The 16,729-nt window shown below is 41.0% G+C and overlaps 1 protein-coding gene across 2 annotated transcripts in view; it reads right to left on the bottom strand.

The window, feature by feature from the left end:
• CLSTN2 (calsyntenin 2) overlaps positions 1-16,729 on the bottom strand; it is a 722,481-nt gene that overhangs the window by 499,543 nt on the left and 206,209 nt on the right. The gene's annotated exons all lie outside the window — the stretch shown is intronic.

Genomic DNA, 16,729 nt, shown 5'->3' with positions numbered 1-16,729 from the left:
TGTACGGAAGAGACATTCTAAAGGATTACAACTTTTGTAGCCAAAGGCAACTTATCAGATCACTACCTGTCTTTCCTTTTGAAGAAATAACAGATCTAATTTGTGTGCTTTCTCCAGATAACAAAAGAATTTTACTTTACCAATGATTTTGTCAAACAGTACATAAATAATCCAAAGCATAGAAGCTGCGTGGCAAGACAAATAAGTCAATGATGTCTAAAGCAATGGTATCCAGTTCTTATCAGTCATATAATGAGACTTTTTTATATTGTCGTCAGCAAAAATGAAAATATAAATATTTAGCTCTGTTTATAATGGAGACCGCCATGGATGAGCAGGACTGGTGCAAGACACATACCGCCGATGGCTGACCCCACTGAGCTACTATGGTGTCAGTCACTAGTGCATGATATGGTATATGACCTGTCTATGCATTTAACCAGTTTACTACTGACCTCTATCAATATTTTGTTAGTACACCTTGTTTTTGTCAGTGAAATGCTCAATCACATTGAAATAAATTTTCACTGTTCATTTTTTTTAATGGAAAATCCTGGAGTCCTGACTTTTTTTTATTTAATACTATAGAAACAGATTTATATAGAGAGGGATAGGACATAGATGGATAGATAGATGATAGATTAGATAGCTAGATAGATGATAGAATAGATAGATAGATAGATAGATAGATAGATGATAGATAGATAGATAGATAGATTTTAATATGGTTAAAGACTCCATTTTTTTAGGATTTTGCAGCCACATCTATTTGATATGGTAAGTGACTGTTCCAGCCCTACATTGGCCTCAGCAGTACACCATTGTCGCAAGTTGCTGGCCACAGTGGTCATGGTTTGGTGAGGGTGGGGGATTCAGGAGGTAAGTAATGCTGTTTTGGTTTTTAACCCCTTCTTTGACTGTGCCTGTTTTTTAATGAAATCAGGCAACTCCTCTATACAGCTTATCTAAAAATAACAATTTCTCAATAAATTACCACAAAGTAATATGTTAGCTATTTGTGTCTATGAGTGACCCTATATTGGTTTCACTGTAGCTTACAGCTTTTCAAGGTTTTGATATGGTATTGTCTTGAATTGGTTTCATGACAAATTGGAAAATACCCTTAATGGAAATCTGTTACGTATACACATATCTGCATGGGATACATTAGATAGATAGATAGATAGATAGATAGATAGATAGATAGATAGATAGATAGATAGTAGATAGATAGATCTTAGAAATATATAAAGAGACAAAGACAAAGATTAATACATACAAGATCAATACAAAGACAATGGGGGAGTCATGAAGATTGGCATCATAGAGCACTTAATTTAGGATGTGCCCCGGCACTGCAGTAGATTCTGCCATCGTTTATGCCATTTTTCGAAAAAGTGACAAGGCTGGTGCAAAAATGCCACTTGAGATTGTTAGTCCCAAGTGGCATTAAATACATGAAATGACTGATTTCCACCTATTTTACTCCACAAAACAGATTTAATGAACTCCCCCTATTGTTTATTTCATAGCTATGGTAATAGTGGCTGCATTGTAACCAATGCCCCGGTCAGCACTGCAAGAAAATCTAATCAAGGTCAAACACAGAATTATTCATGTCTTGGAAATTGTAAGTGGTGTGGATAAAAGGAGGGAGTTAAGGCGGTTAAGAAAATAAAGGTCAAGGGAAATGGAAGAGACAGATTAGATAGAAAAACCCAATTAGCAGATCTAAAAGTGGTAGCATAAAGCATGGTCTAAAAAAAAAGAAGATAATTACTATGATAACTGAGTGGAGAGAAATGGCATCAAGCTGGAAATAGACAGTTCTAATGTGACTCACCAGATCACGCACAAATGTCAGGACTCGGATAACTTCACCTTGGGTATATACAGTATGTTTGCCCTATACTGATAAAAAGTTCATCTACTACTTATGTCCTATGGTAAAAAGTTGGGCAGATGAGAACGAGTCTAGAAACTTTGAAGGCATGGCATATGGTGTCATATTAGTCTTCTTCTTCTTTCAGTCATAAATCTTTAGAACTGCAACTGAGAAACGTTGCATGGTTCAGTGCAATAGTGTGAAGTTTTGGATTTTTTTTTTTTACCTCCTCCCCCCTACTGTTTATCATTGAAAATTGCAGGTGATACTATATGGGAAAAAGACATGTAACATGCAACTAGAGGGTTGTCCTATGGACATTGCCCAATCACTGCTGATGTAAGGTGGTGTGGATGTATACCTTGAAAAGTTTATTATACTGGGAAGGGTTGGAGCTCCAGACTGTGCCTGTTGGCATGCATAGTGGTGGCCAAATTAGTGTGTCGCAAGGTAGCGTAGCAGAGTTTATTGGTTACATTATATCAGGTGCTAGGATGTACTTGCAATGTGCTAGAAGGTGTACGTCATACTGTACATGATGATGTTGCTTCCATTGGTGCAAGTCATTATACAGTCAGTGTTTTGGTACTTTCAGAAAGTGAATCATGCACCAGCTCAGCGATCCAGGGGACAAAGTTTCTCCCAATTTAAAGGATGCTCCTATGTTCTGCAAGGGAAGCAGATGGCCTGAGGCAAGACAGATAAAAGGCTCTCAGGAGCAGAAGCCAACTCCTACTGGAGAGAGTTGTAGTCAACAAGGCCAAGTGATCTGGGATACGTGCAAAGCCTACTCGCTGTGATGTAGATTCACCTATACTAGGACATCAGTAGGTTCCTGAATCAACAATGTTACTGAATCACCTGGCGACCAGAACTGGGGAACTGTAGTGGGAGGCGGTGCATCCCCTTAAATAGTGGAAGCGTTTTGTGCACCGCTGCAGTCCAGAGACCCACACAAGTTACTATTCTTCACTGTGTGAGTTCCCCTTACATCTGATGTACTTCACCATCTGTAAAGAGGAGACTACAGTGTGATCCACGTATATATGTGCATGGGTTGGCACTTGGCTGACTCTTCTCAGGTGGGTGCATCATCAACTGAGGACCTGATCCAATTCCCTCCTTAAGTGTAATCCAGGCATCTACTGTGTTCATTATTTGCTGCAGATGATCTTCATAGGATGGAATGTCTGAGACACTAGAGACACACTGGACGAGAGGAGCTGTACTGACTCCATGAGCATTGTATCGTCACCACATCCCAAGGGATTGGTGGCTGCACTGATGGAGGGTCTACCATTGGTCCACTGACATAGCCACAGTGTGTAGGGATGCACCCTTTAACAGGAGTAAAGGTAATGTGCTGTTAACGACTTTATACATTTCTAGGAGGAATAACAGAGGAACAGTGCAACACCGTTTTAATAAAGATTTGTTATTTTATAGGGCATACAATAATTCACTATAAAGATATAGGGATGTAATAGTTTTTAACTTGACTAATAATACCCTGCAACATAATATCGCACAACAAAAAATATTTTTAAAAAAAGTCAAGTTAAAGAAGGCTTCAACTGTTTTCTTAACTCTTTATTTCTCAAGTTAAACTGTGCTACATTTGTATAAGGAAAGGTCCTCTTTAAGTAGAAGGTGCAGACATTTCATGTTACTTGGGGTATGACAATCCATATCTTGTTCACAGAGCAGCCACTTTACCCCTCGGTACAGCTAGCGGACACTACAGATGCTGTGCAGCCATAACTTCATTGTGTAAGATGTCTGTGGTTTCTTAAGACTCTAATTGTTAGGGAAGCACATACCTCTAGCTGGACAGAAGATATTGTGGAAAGCTACTTATCGCTAGACAAGACCATTAAATCAGGAGTTAAATAGAAAGCAGCCCTATTGCCACTGACATGCCATCCCTGATGATTAGATCTCATTAATTAACTAAACACAGCGTTTCAGCAAGAGAAGATGATACACAACCTTTGGCTAGTGAAATCCTCTGGGTATATCTTCTTTGGTATAACAGCACGTTAACCTAACATTTGCCTTTCTGAAGTCAATGGGTTTAAACTGTCAACTGAATTAATACTGCCGCACACATTCTCATCCCATTCGGGCTTAGACTATTGTTTTTTAAAGCAGCCGAGAGAGCTTTGAATAAAATCCCAGGACCTCCCTGGTGTGGAGGGATCATTGATCGTGTTCTTATCTATGTGGAGCCAACTAATCAATGCAAAACCTAATGAGGAGCCTGAAAGAAAAGCTGGGGATGTTAAGGTCCTGTCTAGACTAGGACATGGGACACAGAACTGCACAGCATACACAAGTACCTGGAAAAAAAAGTGTATTGCATTGCTGTTGCTATTGATTATTTTACAACATACTGTAATGATGAATATTAAAGGTGCTGTCAACTTTAGACCTATTAGAGTGTACATATATAATATATGGGGTCTCTAGCTCCAAACTCCCCTCTGTTAGCTACAGTGCAGGACCACTACAAAAATTCAATCTCCCTCTACATGAATGGCATCTTAAAGAAGACCAAGTCTAGTTATTTGCATCATTAAATAGGTGCTGCTCCACTGATTCTGGCACAGATGGTATCTTTCCTCTAGCCCCCACCATTCCTGAGCAATTACTGCTATTAGTTGGGGTACCTGATATACTCTGTACTGTCAGGAGGGCAGAAGCAGCTAAAGCATTGTATTCCGAGCTCTGACACTGTCTCTGATTAGAGCTCGTAAATCACACCCCCTGCCTGACACCTCCCTTCAGACATTATAGAGCAGAAATAGCAAATCAAACACCAAAACTAACTACGCTTGTTGCTCTGGAATGGTGGGGGCTAGAGAAATAATTCCAACTGTGCTGTAGTCAGTGGAGTGTTGCCTATTAACATATTCTATGAACTTGAATTGGTGGAGTTGGTGAAAGCTTATAGGTAGATAAAGGATAATAGGCATATTCCTTTGTGTTATCAGGAGATCATGCTGCTTTCAGAAAAGATACTTGTGACAGAAATATCTGGATATGTCCAAGTGAGAAGACAGGTAAGGAGGACACTTTTGTATGTTATATGGCTATATAGTCAAATAAAATAAAAATTACATATAGTAAGCAAATAACATGCTATGGTATCTTATTTCTGCATTTTGCATATCTGAGGACAAACCTTTCTTGAAGCACTTAAGTGTGCTACAAGAAAGGTTTGTCCTCAGATATGTCCTGATTTCAGCAGCTTTGCCTGCATTCTCCTCTTCTCATGTCCTATATCTCCGTTCCCTCCAGCTTGCTGTACAGGACACTAAGGACACTTATTGTAATTACTACAAATCTAATATAAATGCAGATCAACTGCACATGCTTCTAGAAAAGAGCTCAGTTATATCTGTGTGCTTACATAGAGAGATAAGAGATGGGTTTATCTGCAAAGTGCAATTAGCTGAACTGATTGTCCTTCTAGAAAAGGTGTAACTAACAGTGAGAGCAGTGAGTGATGTGACTTGTCCTATCACACAGGTACGGCACTATGGAAACGCGGTGTAAACAATGGGAGGAAGAATTTCACATAGCAGGCAAACAAAGCAGCATTGCAAAAGCATTAGATTTAGAAAAAGTCTTAAATTTACATAATCTACCAGTATAGATAGAATCCTTGAGATGGGAATACCCCTTTAAGTTCTGATTTTCCTAATAGCCAATTCAAATGGCTACGCATAGCCTGGGTAATATAGTCCATATGTTTATACCACCTAAGGGAGCTTTCACATGGAGTTTACACTCCGCTCATTCTTAACGTAAACTCGTTCAAAGTGAGCGTCGTAAAAAACAGATCCCATTGATTTGAATGGGTGCCGGCATACGCGCGCTCCCCATTGAAATCAATGGAAGACTTTTTTACCTTTTTTTTTCAGTGGGATACGCGCGTATGCCGGCACCCATTCAAGTCAATGGGATCTGTTTTTTACGCTGCTCACTCTGAACGAGTTTTAGATTCAGAATGAGCGAGCGTAAACTCCGTGTGCAGGCTCCCTAGTAGTTCGCTTAACTTGAGCCAGAATTTTACAACACATTCGTGCTGCATTTTGGGCTCAAGTCACACCCCATTATCCCAGAATTTACTTCCACATGTCAAACAACATGAACATATTTAGACCAACATAGAGTCGCCACATTATGCCAAATATGAGCAAAGCCAAGAATAGCAAATCCTTGACATAGTCGGAGTCGTCCCCTACATTGCCATAGTGGACATATTATAATGTTTCATGTCTCAGTTCTGTTTAGTTAATGCTTCATGTGATTACTATTAGTAAAGAATTTGCTATGATCTGCTGGATGCGCCTAAAGCTTTGTGAGCTTCAGGCGATGGGTCGGGCTTTTGCCGCTTCATAAGAGACATGAGTTTGTCAGAATGCCTGAAGCTGGGATGGCTGTAGTGAAGAGTAAAGTAGAACCATGCATACAGATTGATCACAATCTGCACTATACTGTCCAGATCAGTGCTTGCTGCAGGGTATGTCTGTAATGATACTTTTCATATGTCTCTCATTCAATGTGCGCATCAATTACAGTATACTCAGCTATTCTCCAAAATGAGAAGTGAGGATAATGCTGCCTATAGAGCCAAATGTGCAACATAACACATTCAGTTTATATAACTGGTGTTAAACTGGAGGATATTTTTAGGGTTATTTGACACTGTGCGTCATGGTAAAAATGCCTCTCTAGACTCTACAGTATATTATTATAGACGTTTGTTGATTTGCCATTCTCTGTGTATTAGACAGTAGTCTGTATATAACTTTCTATGTACACTACCATGTATACAGTTCCATACTCTACCTCCATTAGTTATATAAACACTATTCGTTATCTTTTTTTCTGGACCAGTGATAGGTCAGCTGCCCCTTTAACTGATCCCCGTCTAGTAAATTTTATGGAAAAAAATCAATCCTATTATTATCAGGTGACGTAATGCAAAATTTATCCTGCTTTGTAATATTTTAACTATGAAAGTTCAAGTTTGCTAATTTACGAATTCTGCTAAAGAATAAAACTTCTATTTTTGGAATTTTGCCATCAAAGCTCTTTTCAAGATTTCTTCTCTGTTTCCCTTTTTGTACCTTCTACATTTATTATGTCTTTTGAAGAATTTATGAGCGTAGATTAATAGTGTCACTACAGGAATTCTGATTTCTAGACACTTTAATATCTTTAGACTGTGATTCCTAATTCCCTGTGATTACTGCGTAAAATCTGAAAATGTTCCTTTACATTCTTTTCAAGTCAGGTGAAAGGATCCAACAAGGATCTAACAAGGGCTTGACGTTTTTTTCTGATGAAAAAATTGGAACACAATCAAAAAATGGGAAGATTGTTTTAATTATATCTTTTATTCTTTAGTTACCATTAGTTTTTTAATTACTTTTTTGGTAATTTTGTTCTATAGATGTCAGGATCCAACAGTTTAGCATATATTGACTTACTACTGGCTAAATATACCTTACATATACTTTAGTGCAGGGTAAACCTTCAGTAATTCTGTTTATAGATCAAATATAAGTTAAATCCCTAATACTGGATCATCAACAGAATTATTAATTTCTGATTTTTTTTTTTTTTATTTCTATTTTATTGCTCTCGGGCAGCAATGGGGATGCGCTCATCGGCCTTTCAGCGCTGGGGCCCGCCCTCATTGCTGTGGAGAGCTCATTTGCACACCGGTTAAAACCGGTATTTCTACGGAACGGCGCGGCGGAGACCATGTCTAAAGGTAGGAGACGAATAGCCTTTCTTAAGGCTATTCCGACGTGGTAATTAGAAAAAAAAAGTAGTTTAATGGTAGAATCCCTTTAAATGTCTTTTCCATGCCGCCTTTTGGTATATAATCCGATTTTCATCGGTATACAAATGAGTTCTCTCACAGCTCTGAGGGCGGGCCCCTGCGCTCAAACAGCACTGGGGGCATCCCTAATGCTGCGAGAGAACTCTCCAGCACAGCCTCCATCTTTTTCAGGAACAGGCTCTTCACGCGTCTTCTTCTGATGGTGGCTTCAAACTTCTAGGCCTCCGGCAAAGCCGACTGCGCATGCCCGCCGGCCACAAGAAAATGGCCGTTTACAAAGTATTGCATTGTGGCCAGCAGGCATGTGCAGTCGGCTTTGCCCTGGGCCTGAGGCCTAGAAGTTTGAAGTCACCGCTGGAAGAAGACACGTGAAGAGCCCGTTCTTGAAGAAGATGGAGGTGGCGCTGGAGAGTTTTCTCGTAGCATTGGGGGCACCCAATGATTGTTTTTTTTTCCTTCTGTGGTTTGATCTACCAATGTTGTCTTGCATGAACCAGTCAGTAACACAACTATCCCAATATCTGACCTCAGTAACTGAATTTATAGTCATGTCAGTGGGAAAAATAAAATGCAAATATACATCCATTTGCTACTTAAATACTGAAATACAGATGTGTTCACCTTTAACATAGCTCGATTTTGGTTAAGGATCCCAATTTCTCATGAACACAATTCCATACAATATCATGACAAGTGAAAAAAATCCTTAAAAGGCTGAAATTCACAACAATGACTCACAACAATGAGTGACTGCATACACTGTAGACAGATATAACATATAACTTTGTGACCGCTAAACAATATTATCTTGAAAAGCTAATTTTATGATATATATTTGCATATCCAAACAAGAGAAAAAGTAAGGAAGGACACATCTGTATTTCCAAATTCAGTATCACCAAATGTTATTTTTACTCTCTCTTTCATTCCAGTTTGACATCAGCAGCGGCATCAGTGAATGCAGTATATCAGATCCATACATCATGCTAGTACTTGCTACTTCTAAGGTACAATTACATTACATTGTATTACATAGCTGATCTATTTGGTATAAAAATTACACTTATTTATACTGAACAGAAAAACTACCGAAAATTGCTGAATCTGCATTTCGTAGAAGATTCATGTTCTTCATAAAACTGTATGTTACATTAAAAGGTCATGCTTGTACTAGAGCTATGCTTTTTCATTTGTCAGTGACCTACAAAGAATCCCTTCCAGCTGCGCTTGTTTAGTCCAACATTCTATAATGCAGAGCAGCGTCGCCCCAACAAGCTGAAGCCTATACATCTAATGTGACATCACTTCATCAGGCCTCTCGCCAAGTGCTGCTTCTAGAGGAGACACTGCATTAAGCACGTACTTGTGCTTGTTTGGTGCTGAAGTCTTATTATAATGAAGAATAAAAATTGATTTCTGCATGGTCTCAGCAAGATGTAGCGAGTCCCTTCAGAGCTTACTTGTTATAAATCACGGATACAATGCAAAATCAAGTGCAAAATTATATTATTATTATGTAAAGGGCTTAAACACAATTTGACAATCTGGTAAGTGGACTTCCAATCATATAAAAGGCAAATGGATGGAAAGATGCAGAAAAAAATTGAAAAAAATTGTAGACCAGAAAAACAAGAAAATAGAAGATGTGTAAGAAATGTGTGTTCAATGTGTAAAGAGTAGAAGACATGTTATTGAATTGCAAATTACCTATTTAGAAACTAACATAACAGATATATATATATATATATATATATATATATATATATATGTGAGAAGGTGACATGCAGAGTGTTGGAGTCCCAGTATATCAGCCCCAGCTTTCTGACATATGGGTCCAGGGCGGGTTTCGAATAGGCCTCAGCCCCAGGTGTATGTCCCAGGTTCATTACTGGGCCATAAAAGGCTGCAGAGCCTGCACTTCAGGGCAGATCCTGGGAGCAAGAGGAAGCACCTGGGTCTGTCCTGAAATACTTAGAGTTTGGTGAGACTGTGCTATGCTACTTTGTTTTGTTTGTGTGGTTGGTAGTAAGCCATACGTATATTTTGTTTTTTACTGTTTAGTTACAGCTCAGACAAGCAGGGTTTTGTTTGCTGTTTTGCCGGAAGTTAAGGCTGTATTTTATATTTCTTATTCTGTGCCTGAAGTCCCTGTTCTTGCATAGGAATGACCATGCATGCATCTGTTAATGTCAAATAGAAATATGGTAATCCTTTATGGCTCAGAATGAGACATCTGCATAGGACACTCTGTTGGAGACTCCATCACAGAGACTGACTAAAATCTGGAAAAAAACGTACTATATGAGGACATTTTCTCAACCACTTTCAGTTTCAAAATGTTAGACATTAGAGATGAGCGAACAGTGTTCTATCGAACACATGTTCGATCGGATATCAGGGTGTTCGCCATGTTCGAATCGAATCGAACACCACGTGGTAAAGTGCGCCAAAATTCGATTCCCCTCCCACCTTCCCTGGCGCCTTTTTTGCACCAATAACAGCGCAGGGGAGGTGGGACAGGAACTACGACACCGGGGGCATTGAAAAAAATTGGAAAAAGTCATTGGCTGCCGAAATCAGGTGACCTCCATTTTAGACGAATAGTGGATTTCAAATCCGGGTCATATGAGAATGTGAACTTTGTGACTATGAGACAGGGATAGCTGTACAGGCAGGGATAGCTAGGGATAACCTTTATTTAGGGGGGAATGTTATTAAAAATAACTTTTTGGGGCTCTATCGGGTGTGTAATTGTGATTTTTGTGAGATAAACTTTTTCCCATAGGGATGCATTGGCCAGCGCTGATTGGCCGAATTCCGTACTCTGGCCAATCAGCGCTGGCCAATGCATTCTATTAGCTTGATGAAGCAGAGTGTGCACAAGGGTTCAAGCGCACCCTCGGCTCTGATGTAGCAGAGCCGAGGCTGCACAAGGGTTCAAGCGCACCCTCGGCTCTGATGTAGGAGAGCCGAGGGTGCACTTGAACCCTTGTGCACCCTCAGCTCTGCTACATCAGAGCCGAGGGTGCGCTTGAACCCTTGTGCACACTCTGCTTCATCAAGCTAATAGAATGCATTGGCCAGCGCTGATTGGCCAATGTATTCTATTAGCCTGATGAAGTAGAGCTGAATGTGTGTGCTAAGCACACACATTCAGCTCTACTTCATCGGGCTAATAGAATGCATTGGCCAGCGCTGATTGGCCAGAGTACGGAACTCGACCAATCAGCGCTGGCTCTGCTGGAGGAGGCGGAGTCTAAGATCGCTCCACACCAGTCTCCATTCAGGTCCGACCTTAGACTCCGCCTCCTTCGGCAGAGCCAGCGCTGATTGGCCGAAGGCTGGCCAATGCATTCCTATGCGAATGCAGAGACTTAGCAGTGCTGAGTCAGTTTTGCTCAACTACACATCTGATGCACACTCGGCACTGCTACATCAGATGTAGCAATCTGATGTAGCAGAGCCGAGGGTGCACTAGAACCCCTGTGCAAACTCAGTTCACGCTAATAGAATGCATTGGCCAGCGCTGATTGGCCAATGCATTCTATTAGCCCGATGAAGTAGAGCTGAATGTGTGTGCTAAGCACACACATTCAGCACTGCTTCATCAAGCCAATACAATGCATTAGCCAGTGCTGATTGGCCAGAGTACGGAATTCGGCCAATCAGCGCTGGCCAATGCATTCTATTAGCCCGATGAAGTAGAGCTGAATGTGTGTGCTAAGCACACACATTCAGCACTGCTTCATCAAGCCAATACAATGCATTAGCCAGTGCTGATTGGCCAGAGTACGGAATTCGGCCAATCAGCGCTGGCCAATGCATTCTATTAGCCCGATGAAGTAGAGCTGAATGTGTGTGCTAAGCACACACATTCAGCACTGCTTCATCAAGCCAATACAATGCATTAGCCAGTGCTGATTGGCCAGAGTACGGAATTCGGCCAATCAGCGCTGGCTCTGCTGGAGGAGGCGGAGTCTAAGATCGCTCCACACCAGTCTCCATTCAGGTCCGACCTTAGACTCCGCCTCCTCCAGCAGAGCCAGCGCTGATTGGCCGAATTCCGTACTCTGGCCAATCAGCACTGGCTAATGCATTGTATTGGCTTGATGAAGCGGTGCTGAATGTGTGTGCTTAGCACACACATTCAGCTCTACTTCATCGGGCTAATAGAATGCATTGGCCAATCAGCGCTGGCCAATGCATTCTATTAGCGTGAACTGAGTTTGCACAGGGGTTCTAGTGCACCCTCGGCTCTGCTACATCAGATTGCTACATCTGATGTAGCAGTGCCGAGTGTGCATCAGATGTGTAGTTGAGCAAAACTGACTCAGCACTGCTAAGTCTGCATTCGCATAGGAATGCATTGGCCAGCCTTCGGCCAATCAGCGCTGGCTCTGCCGGAGGAGGCGGAGTCTAAGGTCGGACCTGAATGGAGACTGGTGTGGAGCGATCTTAGACTCCGCCTCCTCCAGCAGAGCCAGCGCTGATTGGCCGAATTCCGTACTCTGGCCAATCAGCACTGGCTAATGCATTGTATTGGCTTGATGAAGCAGTGCTGAATGTGTGTGCTTAGCACACACATTCAGCTCTACTTCATCGGGCTAATAGAATGCATTGGCCAATCAGCGCTGGCCAATGCATTCTATTAGCGTGAACTGAGTTTGCACAGGGGTTCTAGTGCACCCTCGGCTCTGCTACATCAGATTGCTACATCTGATGTAGCAGTGCCGAGTGTGCATCAGATGTGTAGTTGAGCAAAACTGACTCAGCACTGCTAAGTCTGCATTCGCATAGGAATGCATTGGCCAGCCTTCGGCCAATCAGCGCTGGCTCTGCCGGAGGAGGCGGAGTCTAAGGTCGGACCTGAATGGAGACTGGTGTGGAGTTATCTTAGACTCCGCCTCCTCCAGCAGAGCCAGCGCTGATTGGTCGAGTTCCGTACTCTGGCCAATCAGCACTGGCCAATGCATTTCTATGGGGAAAAGTTAGCTTGCGAAAATCGCAAACTGACAGGGATTTCCATGAAATAAAGTGACTTTTATGCCCCCAGACATGCTTCCCCTGCTGTCCCAGTGTCATTCCAGGGTGTTGGTATCATTTCCTGGGGTGTCATAGTGGACTTGGTGACCCTCCAGACACGAATTTGGGTTTCCCCCTTAACGAGTTTATGTTCCCCATAGACTATAATGGGGTTCGAAACCCATTCGAACACTCGAACAGTGAGCGGCTGTTCGAATCGAATTTCGAACCTCGAACATTTTAGTGTTCGCTCATCTCTATTAGACATCCGATGGACCTTATTAAAGTCAATAGGGTTGAAGGAGCTCCATGTGTAACCACTGTTTTAGCAGTCCACCTCTCCATCGTTCAGGTTTCCCAATGGACCCAAAGGATGGAGAGCCGGTGATAGTGTGAACACAGAGTATGCTGTAAATTTTCCTGGGCCTGCCATGCCACCTCCTGTAGATAATCTTCTTATCAGATTAAATATAATAAAATCACAATTAATCCATATTGAAGATATTGTGTGGACAACCAACCTGCTAAGGGGTGTAATACACATACTAAATATTAGAAGGGAAAAGTGAAGGTAAAATTACATTCACTATTGATCAGTCTTTTAGATACATTTTCTGATGTGCAAAATATCAACACAAGTAGTTCTGACCCCTCCACTGCAAGGATCCTTCTCATGTCTATAATTCATTTCTACTTCTTAAATTTCTACATATACTTTATGTACAGAAATCTCTGTGCTGTGAAGAAGGATCTGGTTTACTTTAAGATTTCTAAAGAAATTTCACCATAACTTAATCTTAATGTGCAACCCCGGGATATTTATTACCTTATGTAACACATTAAGTGTGACACTAAGCCTATTTCTGGAGTGACAACCTAAACTGCCGCAAGTGCTTGTTAGCATGTGACCTACATACAGTCCTATGAAAAAGTTTGGGCACCCCTATTAATCTTAATCATTTTTAGTTCTAAATATTTTGGTGTTTATAACAGCCATTTCAGTTTGATATATCTAATAACTGATGGACACAGTAATATATCAGGATTGAAATGAGGTTTATTGTACTAACAGAAAATGTGCAATATGCATTAAACCAAAATTTGAGTGGTGCAAAAGTATGGGCACCTCAACAGAAAAGTGACATTAATATTTAGTAGATCCTCCTTTTGCAAAGATAACAGCCTCTAGTCGCTTCCTGTAGCTTTTAATCAGTTCCTGGATCCTGGATAAAGGTATTTTGGACAAACAATTCAAGTTCAGTTAAGTTAGATGGTCGCCGAGCATGGACAGCCCGCTTCAAATCATCCCACAGATGTTCAATGATATTCAGGTCTGGGGACTGGGATGGCCATTCCAGAACATTGTAATTGTTCCTCTGCATGAATGCCTGAGGATTTGGAGCGGTGTTTTGGATCATTGTCTTGCTGAAATATCCATCCCCAGCGTAACTTCAACTTCGTCACTGATTCTTGAACATTATTCTCAAGAATCTGCTGATACTGAGTGGAATCCATGCGACTCTCAACTTTAACAAGATTCCCGATGCCGGCATTGGCCACACAGCCCCAAAGCATGATGGAACCTCCACCAAATTTTACAGTGGGTAGCAAGTGTTTTTCTTGGAATGCTGTTTCTTTTTGGACGCCATGCATAACGCCTTTTTTTATAACCAAACAACTCAATTTTTGTTTCCAAAATGAAGCTGCCTTGTCCAAATGTGCTTTTTCATACCTCAGGCAACTCTATTTGTGGCGTACGTGCAGAAACGGCTTCTTTCTCATCACTCTCCCATACAGCTTCTATTTGTGCAAAGTGCGCTGTATAGTTGACCGATGCACAGTGACACCATCTGCAGCAAGATGATGCTGCAGCTCTTTGGAGGTGGTCTGTGGATTGTCCTTGACTGTTCTCACCATTTTTCTTCTCTGCCTTTCTGATATTTTTCTTGGCCTGCCACTTCTGGGCTTAACAAGAACTGTCCCTGTGGTCTTCCATTTCCTTACTATGTTCCTCACAGTGGAAACTGACAGGTTAAATCTCTGAGACAACTTTTTGTATCCTTCCCCTGAACAACTATGTTGAACAATCTTTGTTTTCAGATCATTTGAGAGTTGTTTTGAGTAGCCCATGATGCCACTCTTCAGAGGAGATTCAAATAGGAGATCAACTTGCAATTGGCCACCTTAAATACCTTTTCTTATGATTGGATACATCTGGCTATGAAGTTCAAAGCTCACTGAGGTTACAAAACCAATTTTGTGCTTCAGTAAGTCAGTAAAAAGTAGTTAGGGGAATTCAAATCAATAAAATGATAAGGGTGCCCATACTTTTGCACCGGTCAAATTTTGGTTTAATGCATATTGCACATTTTCTGTTAGTACAATAAACCTCATTTCAATCCTGAAATATTACTGTGTCCATCAGTTATTAGATATATCAAACTGAAATGGCTGTTGCAAACACCAAAATATTTAGAACAAAAAATGATTAAGATTAATAGGGGTGCCCAAACTTTTTCATAGGACTGTATATGGCGATTATGCATGTAAATTGCCCACAAATAGGGTTCCGATTATCTCTGCGTGAAATTCCTTTAGGAACTTGTTTCAAAGACTGAAAATAAGACTAATAAGAGTGCAACAATATTTTTTTAACATTTATGCAAACAAATGCCTAAATGATAAAATAATATTTTCTACTTTATATAATGTCTTATATTTGGATAAATAGCTAAGGGGGCGTTCACACTACCGTCAGTATCCGACAGGTAGTGTCCGCTCCTAGTGTCCGTTCAAAATCTTGCACGGACATTAGGAGCGGACACTAGCTGTGTCCGTGACACTTTTCATTCACTTAAATGGCGATCGGGTGCGTTCTTTTGCACTCCGCGCCTGTCCTTCACTGTCCGCTTGTAAAGATGTTCGCTTTTCAAGCCGACAGAAAAAACCTACATGTCGGGCACTAGGAGCGAACACTACCTGTCGGACACTGATGGTAGTGTGAACGCCCCCTAAATGTACATAATTATAAGACCCTGTTCTACCATTATCTTGGGTTCTGTTTCCTATAAGATACATGATGACTATGACTGACATTATGATTGATCCATGTAATAGCGCTCTTATAATACATTGATGGATCCATTGTGATCTGTGATATTATTTTGTTATTTTTATTCTATGGCATGTAATGGGTCTATCAAAATTTAGTTTTTCTTTTACTGGAAAAAAGTTAGATTAAACAAGAAACCCTATACACCCTATAAGCAAGTGCTTGTATGTCTGTGGATCCATATTGCAAACCTGTAGGTACTTTGCATGTTCCTGTAAGGCTTAGTTCACATGCAAATCCGCGTGTGTATATTCCGTTGCGGCAGCTGCGATGGCATGCCGGTGCAGTGCATGGAATCCCGTCACGGCTTTCCGCTCCAGATTAGGCCCAAATGAATGGGCCTAGTTCGGAGGATGATGCCGCGGAATCCGTCTGAAGAAAGGGCAGCTCGCTACTTTTTTCCGCTTGTGGCAACATGCCGCTAGTGGAAAAAAGAACGCTAGCAGTCTCCATAGACCACCATTGTGAGGGGGTGGATTATGACATGGATTTCGTGCCATAATCCGCCCACTCTGTGCCCGTGTGAACTATCCATAGGTGCCACATTTTCCCCTAGAAGAATACTACCTTAATAAGGTTTTTGTAGGAAAGTACTAGAATTTACTACAATGAAAAACCTACAGTATACTCTATGTGTTTCTACATCAAATTGGAGGCACATGGAGATATTAGATATACATCATATACTGTTGCAGTATGCACAGAACCATGGGTTGATTTTCTCATATGTCGCACTCACCAACAGTATCTATTAAAGGGGAACCCAGAAATAATCTTACTGTTCACAGTGAAATCTATGGCAGTTACATAAACATATGTTCACTTTACAGGATTGTCCAGCCAATATTTT

Source organism: Leptodactylus fuscus, chromosome 3, assembly GCF_031893055.1.
Source record: "Leptodactylus fuscus isolate aLepFus1 chromosome 3, aLepFus1.hap2, whole genome shotgun sequence".
Classification (NCBI taxonomy): Eukaryota; Metazoa; Chordata; class Amphibia; order Anura; family Leptodactylidae; genus Leptodactylus; species Leptodactylus fuscus.
This window is presented reverse-complemented; position numbering and strand designations above follow the sequence as displayed.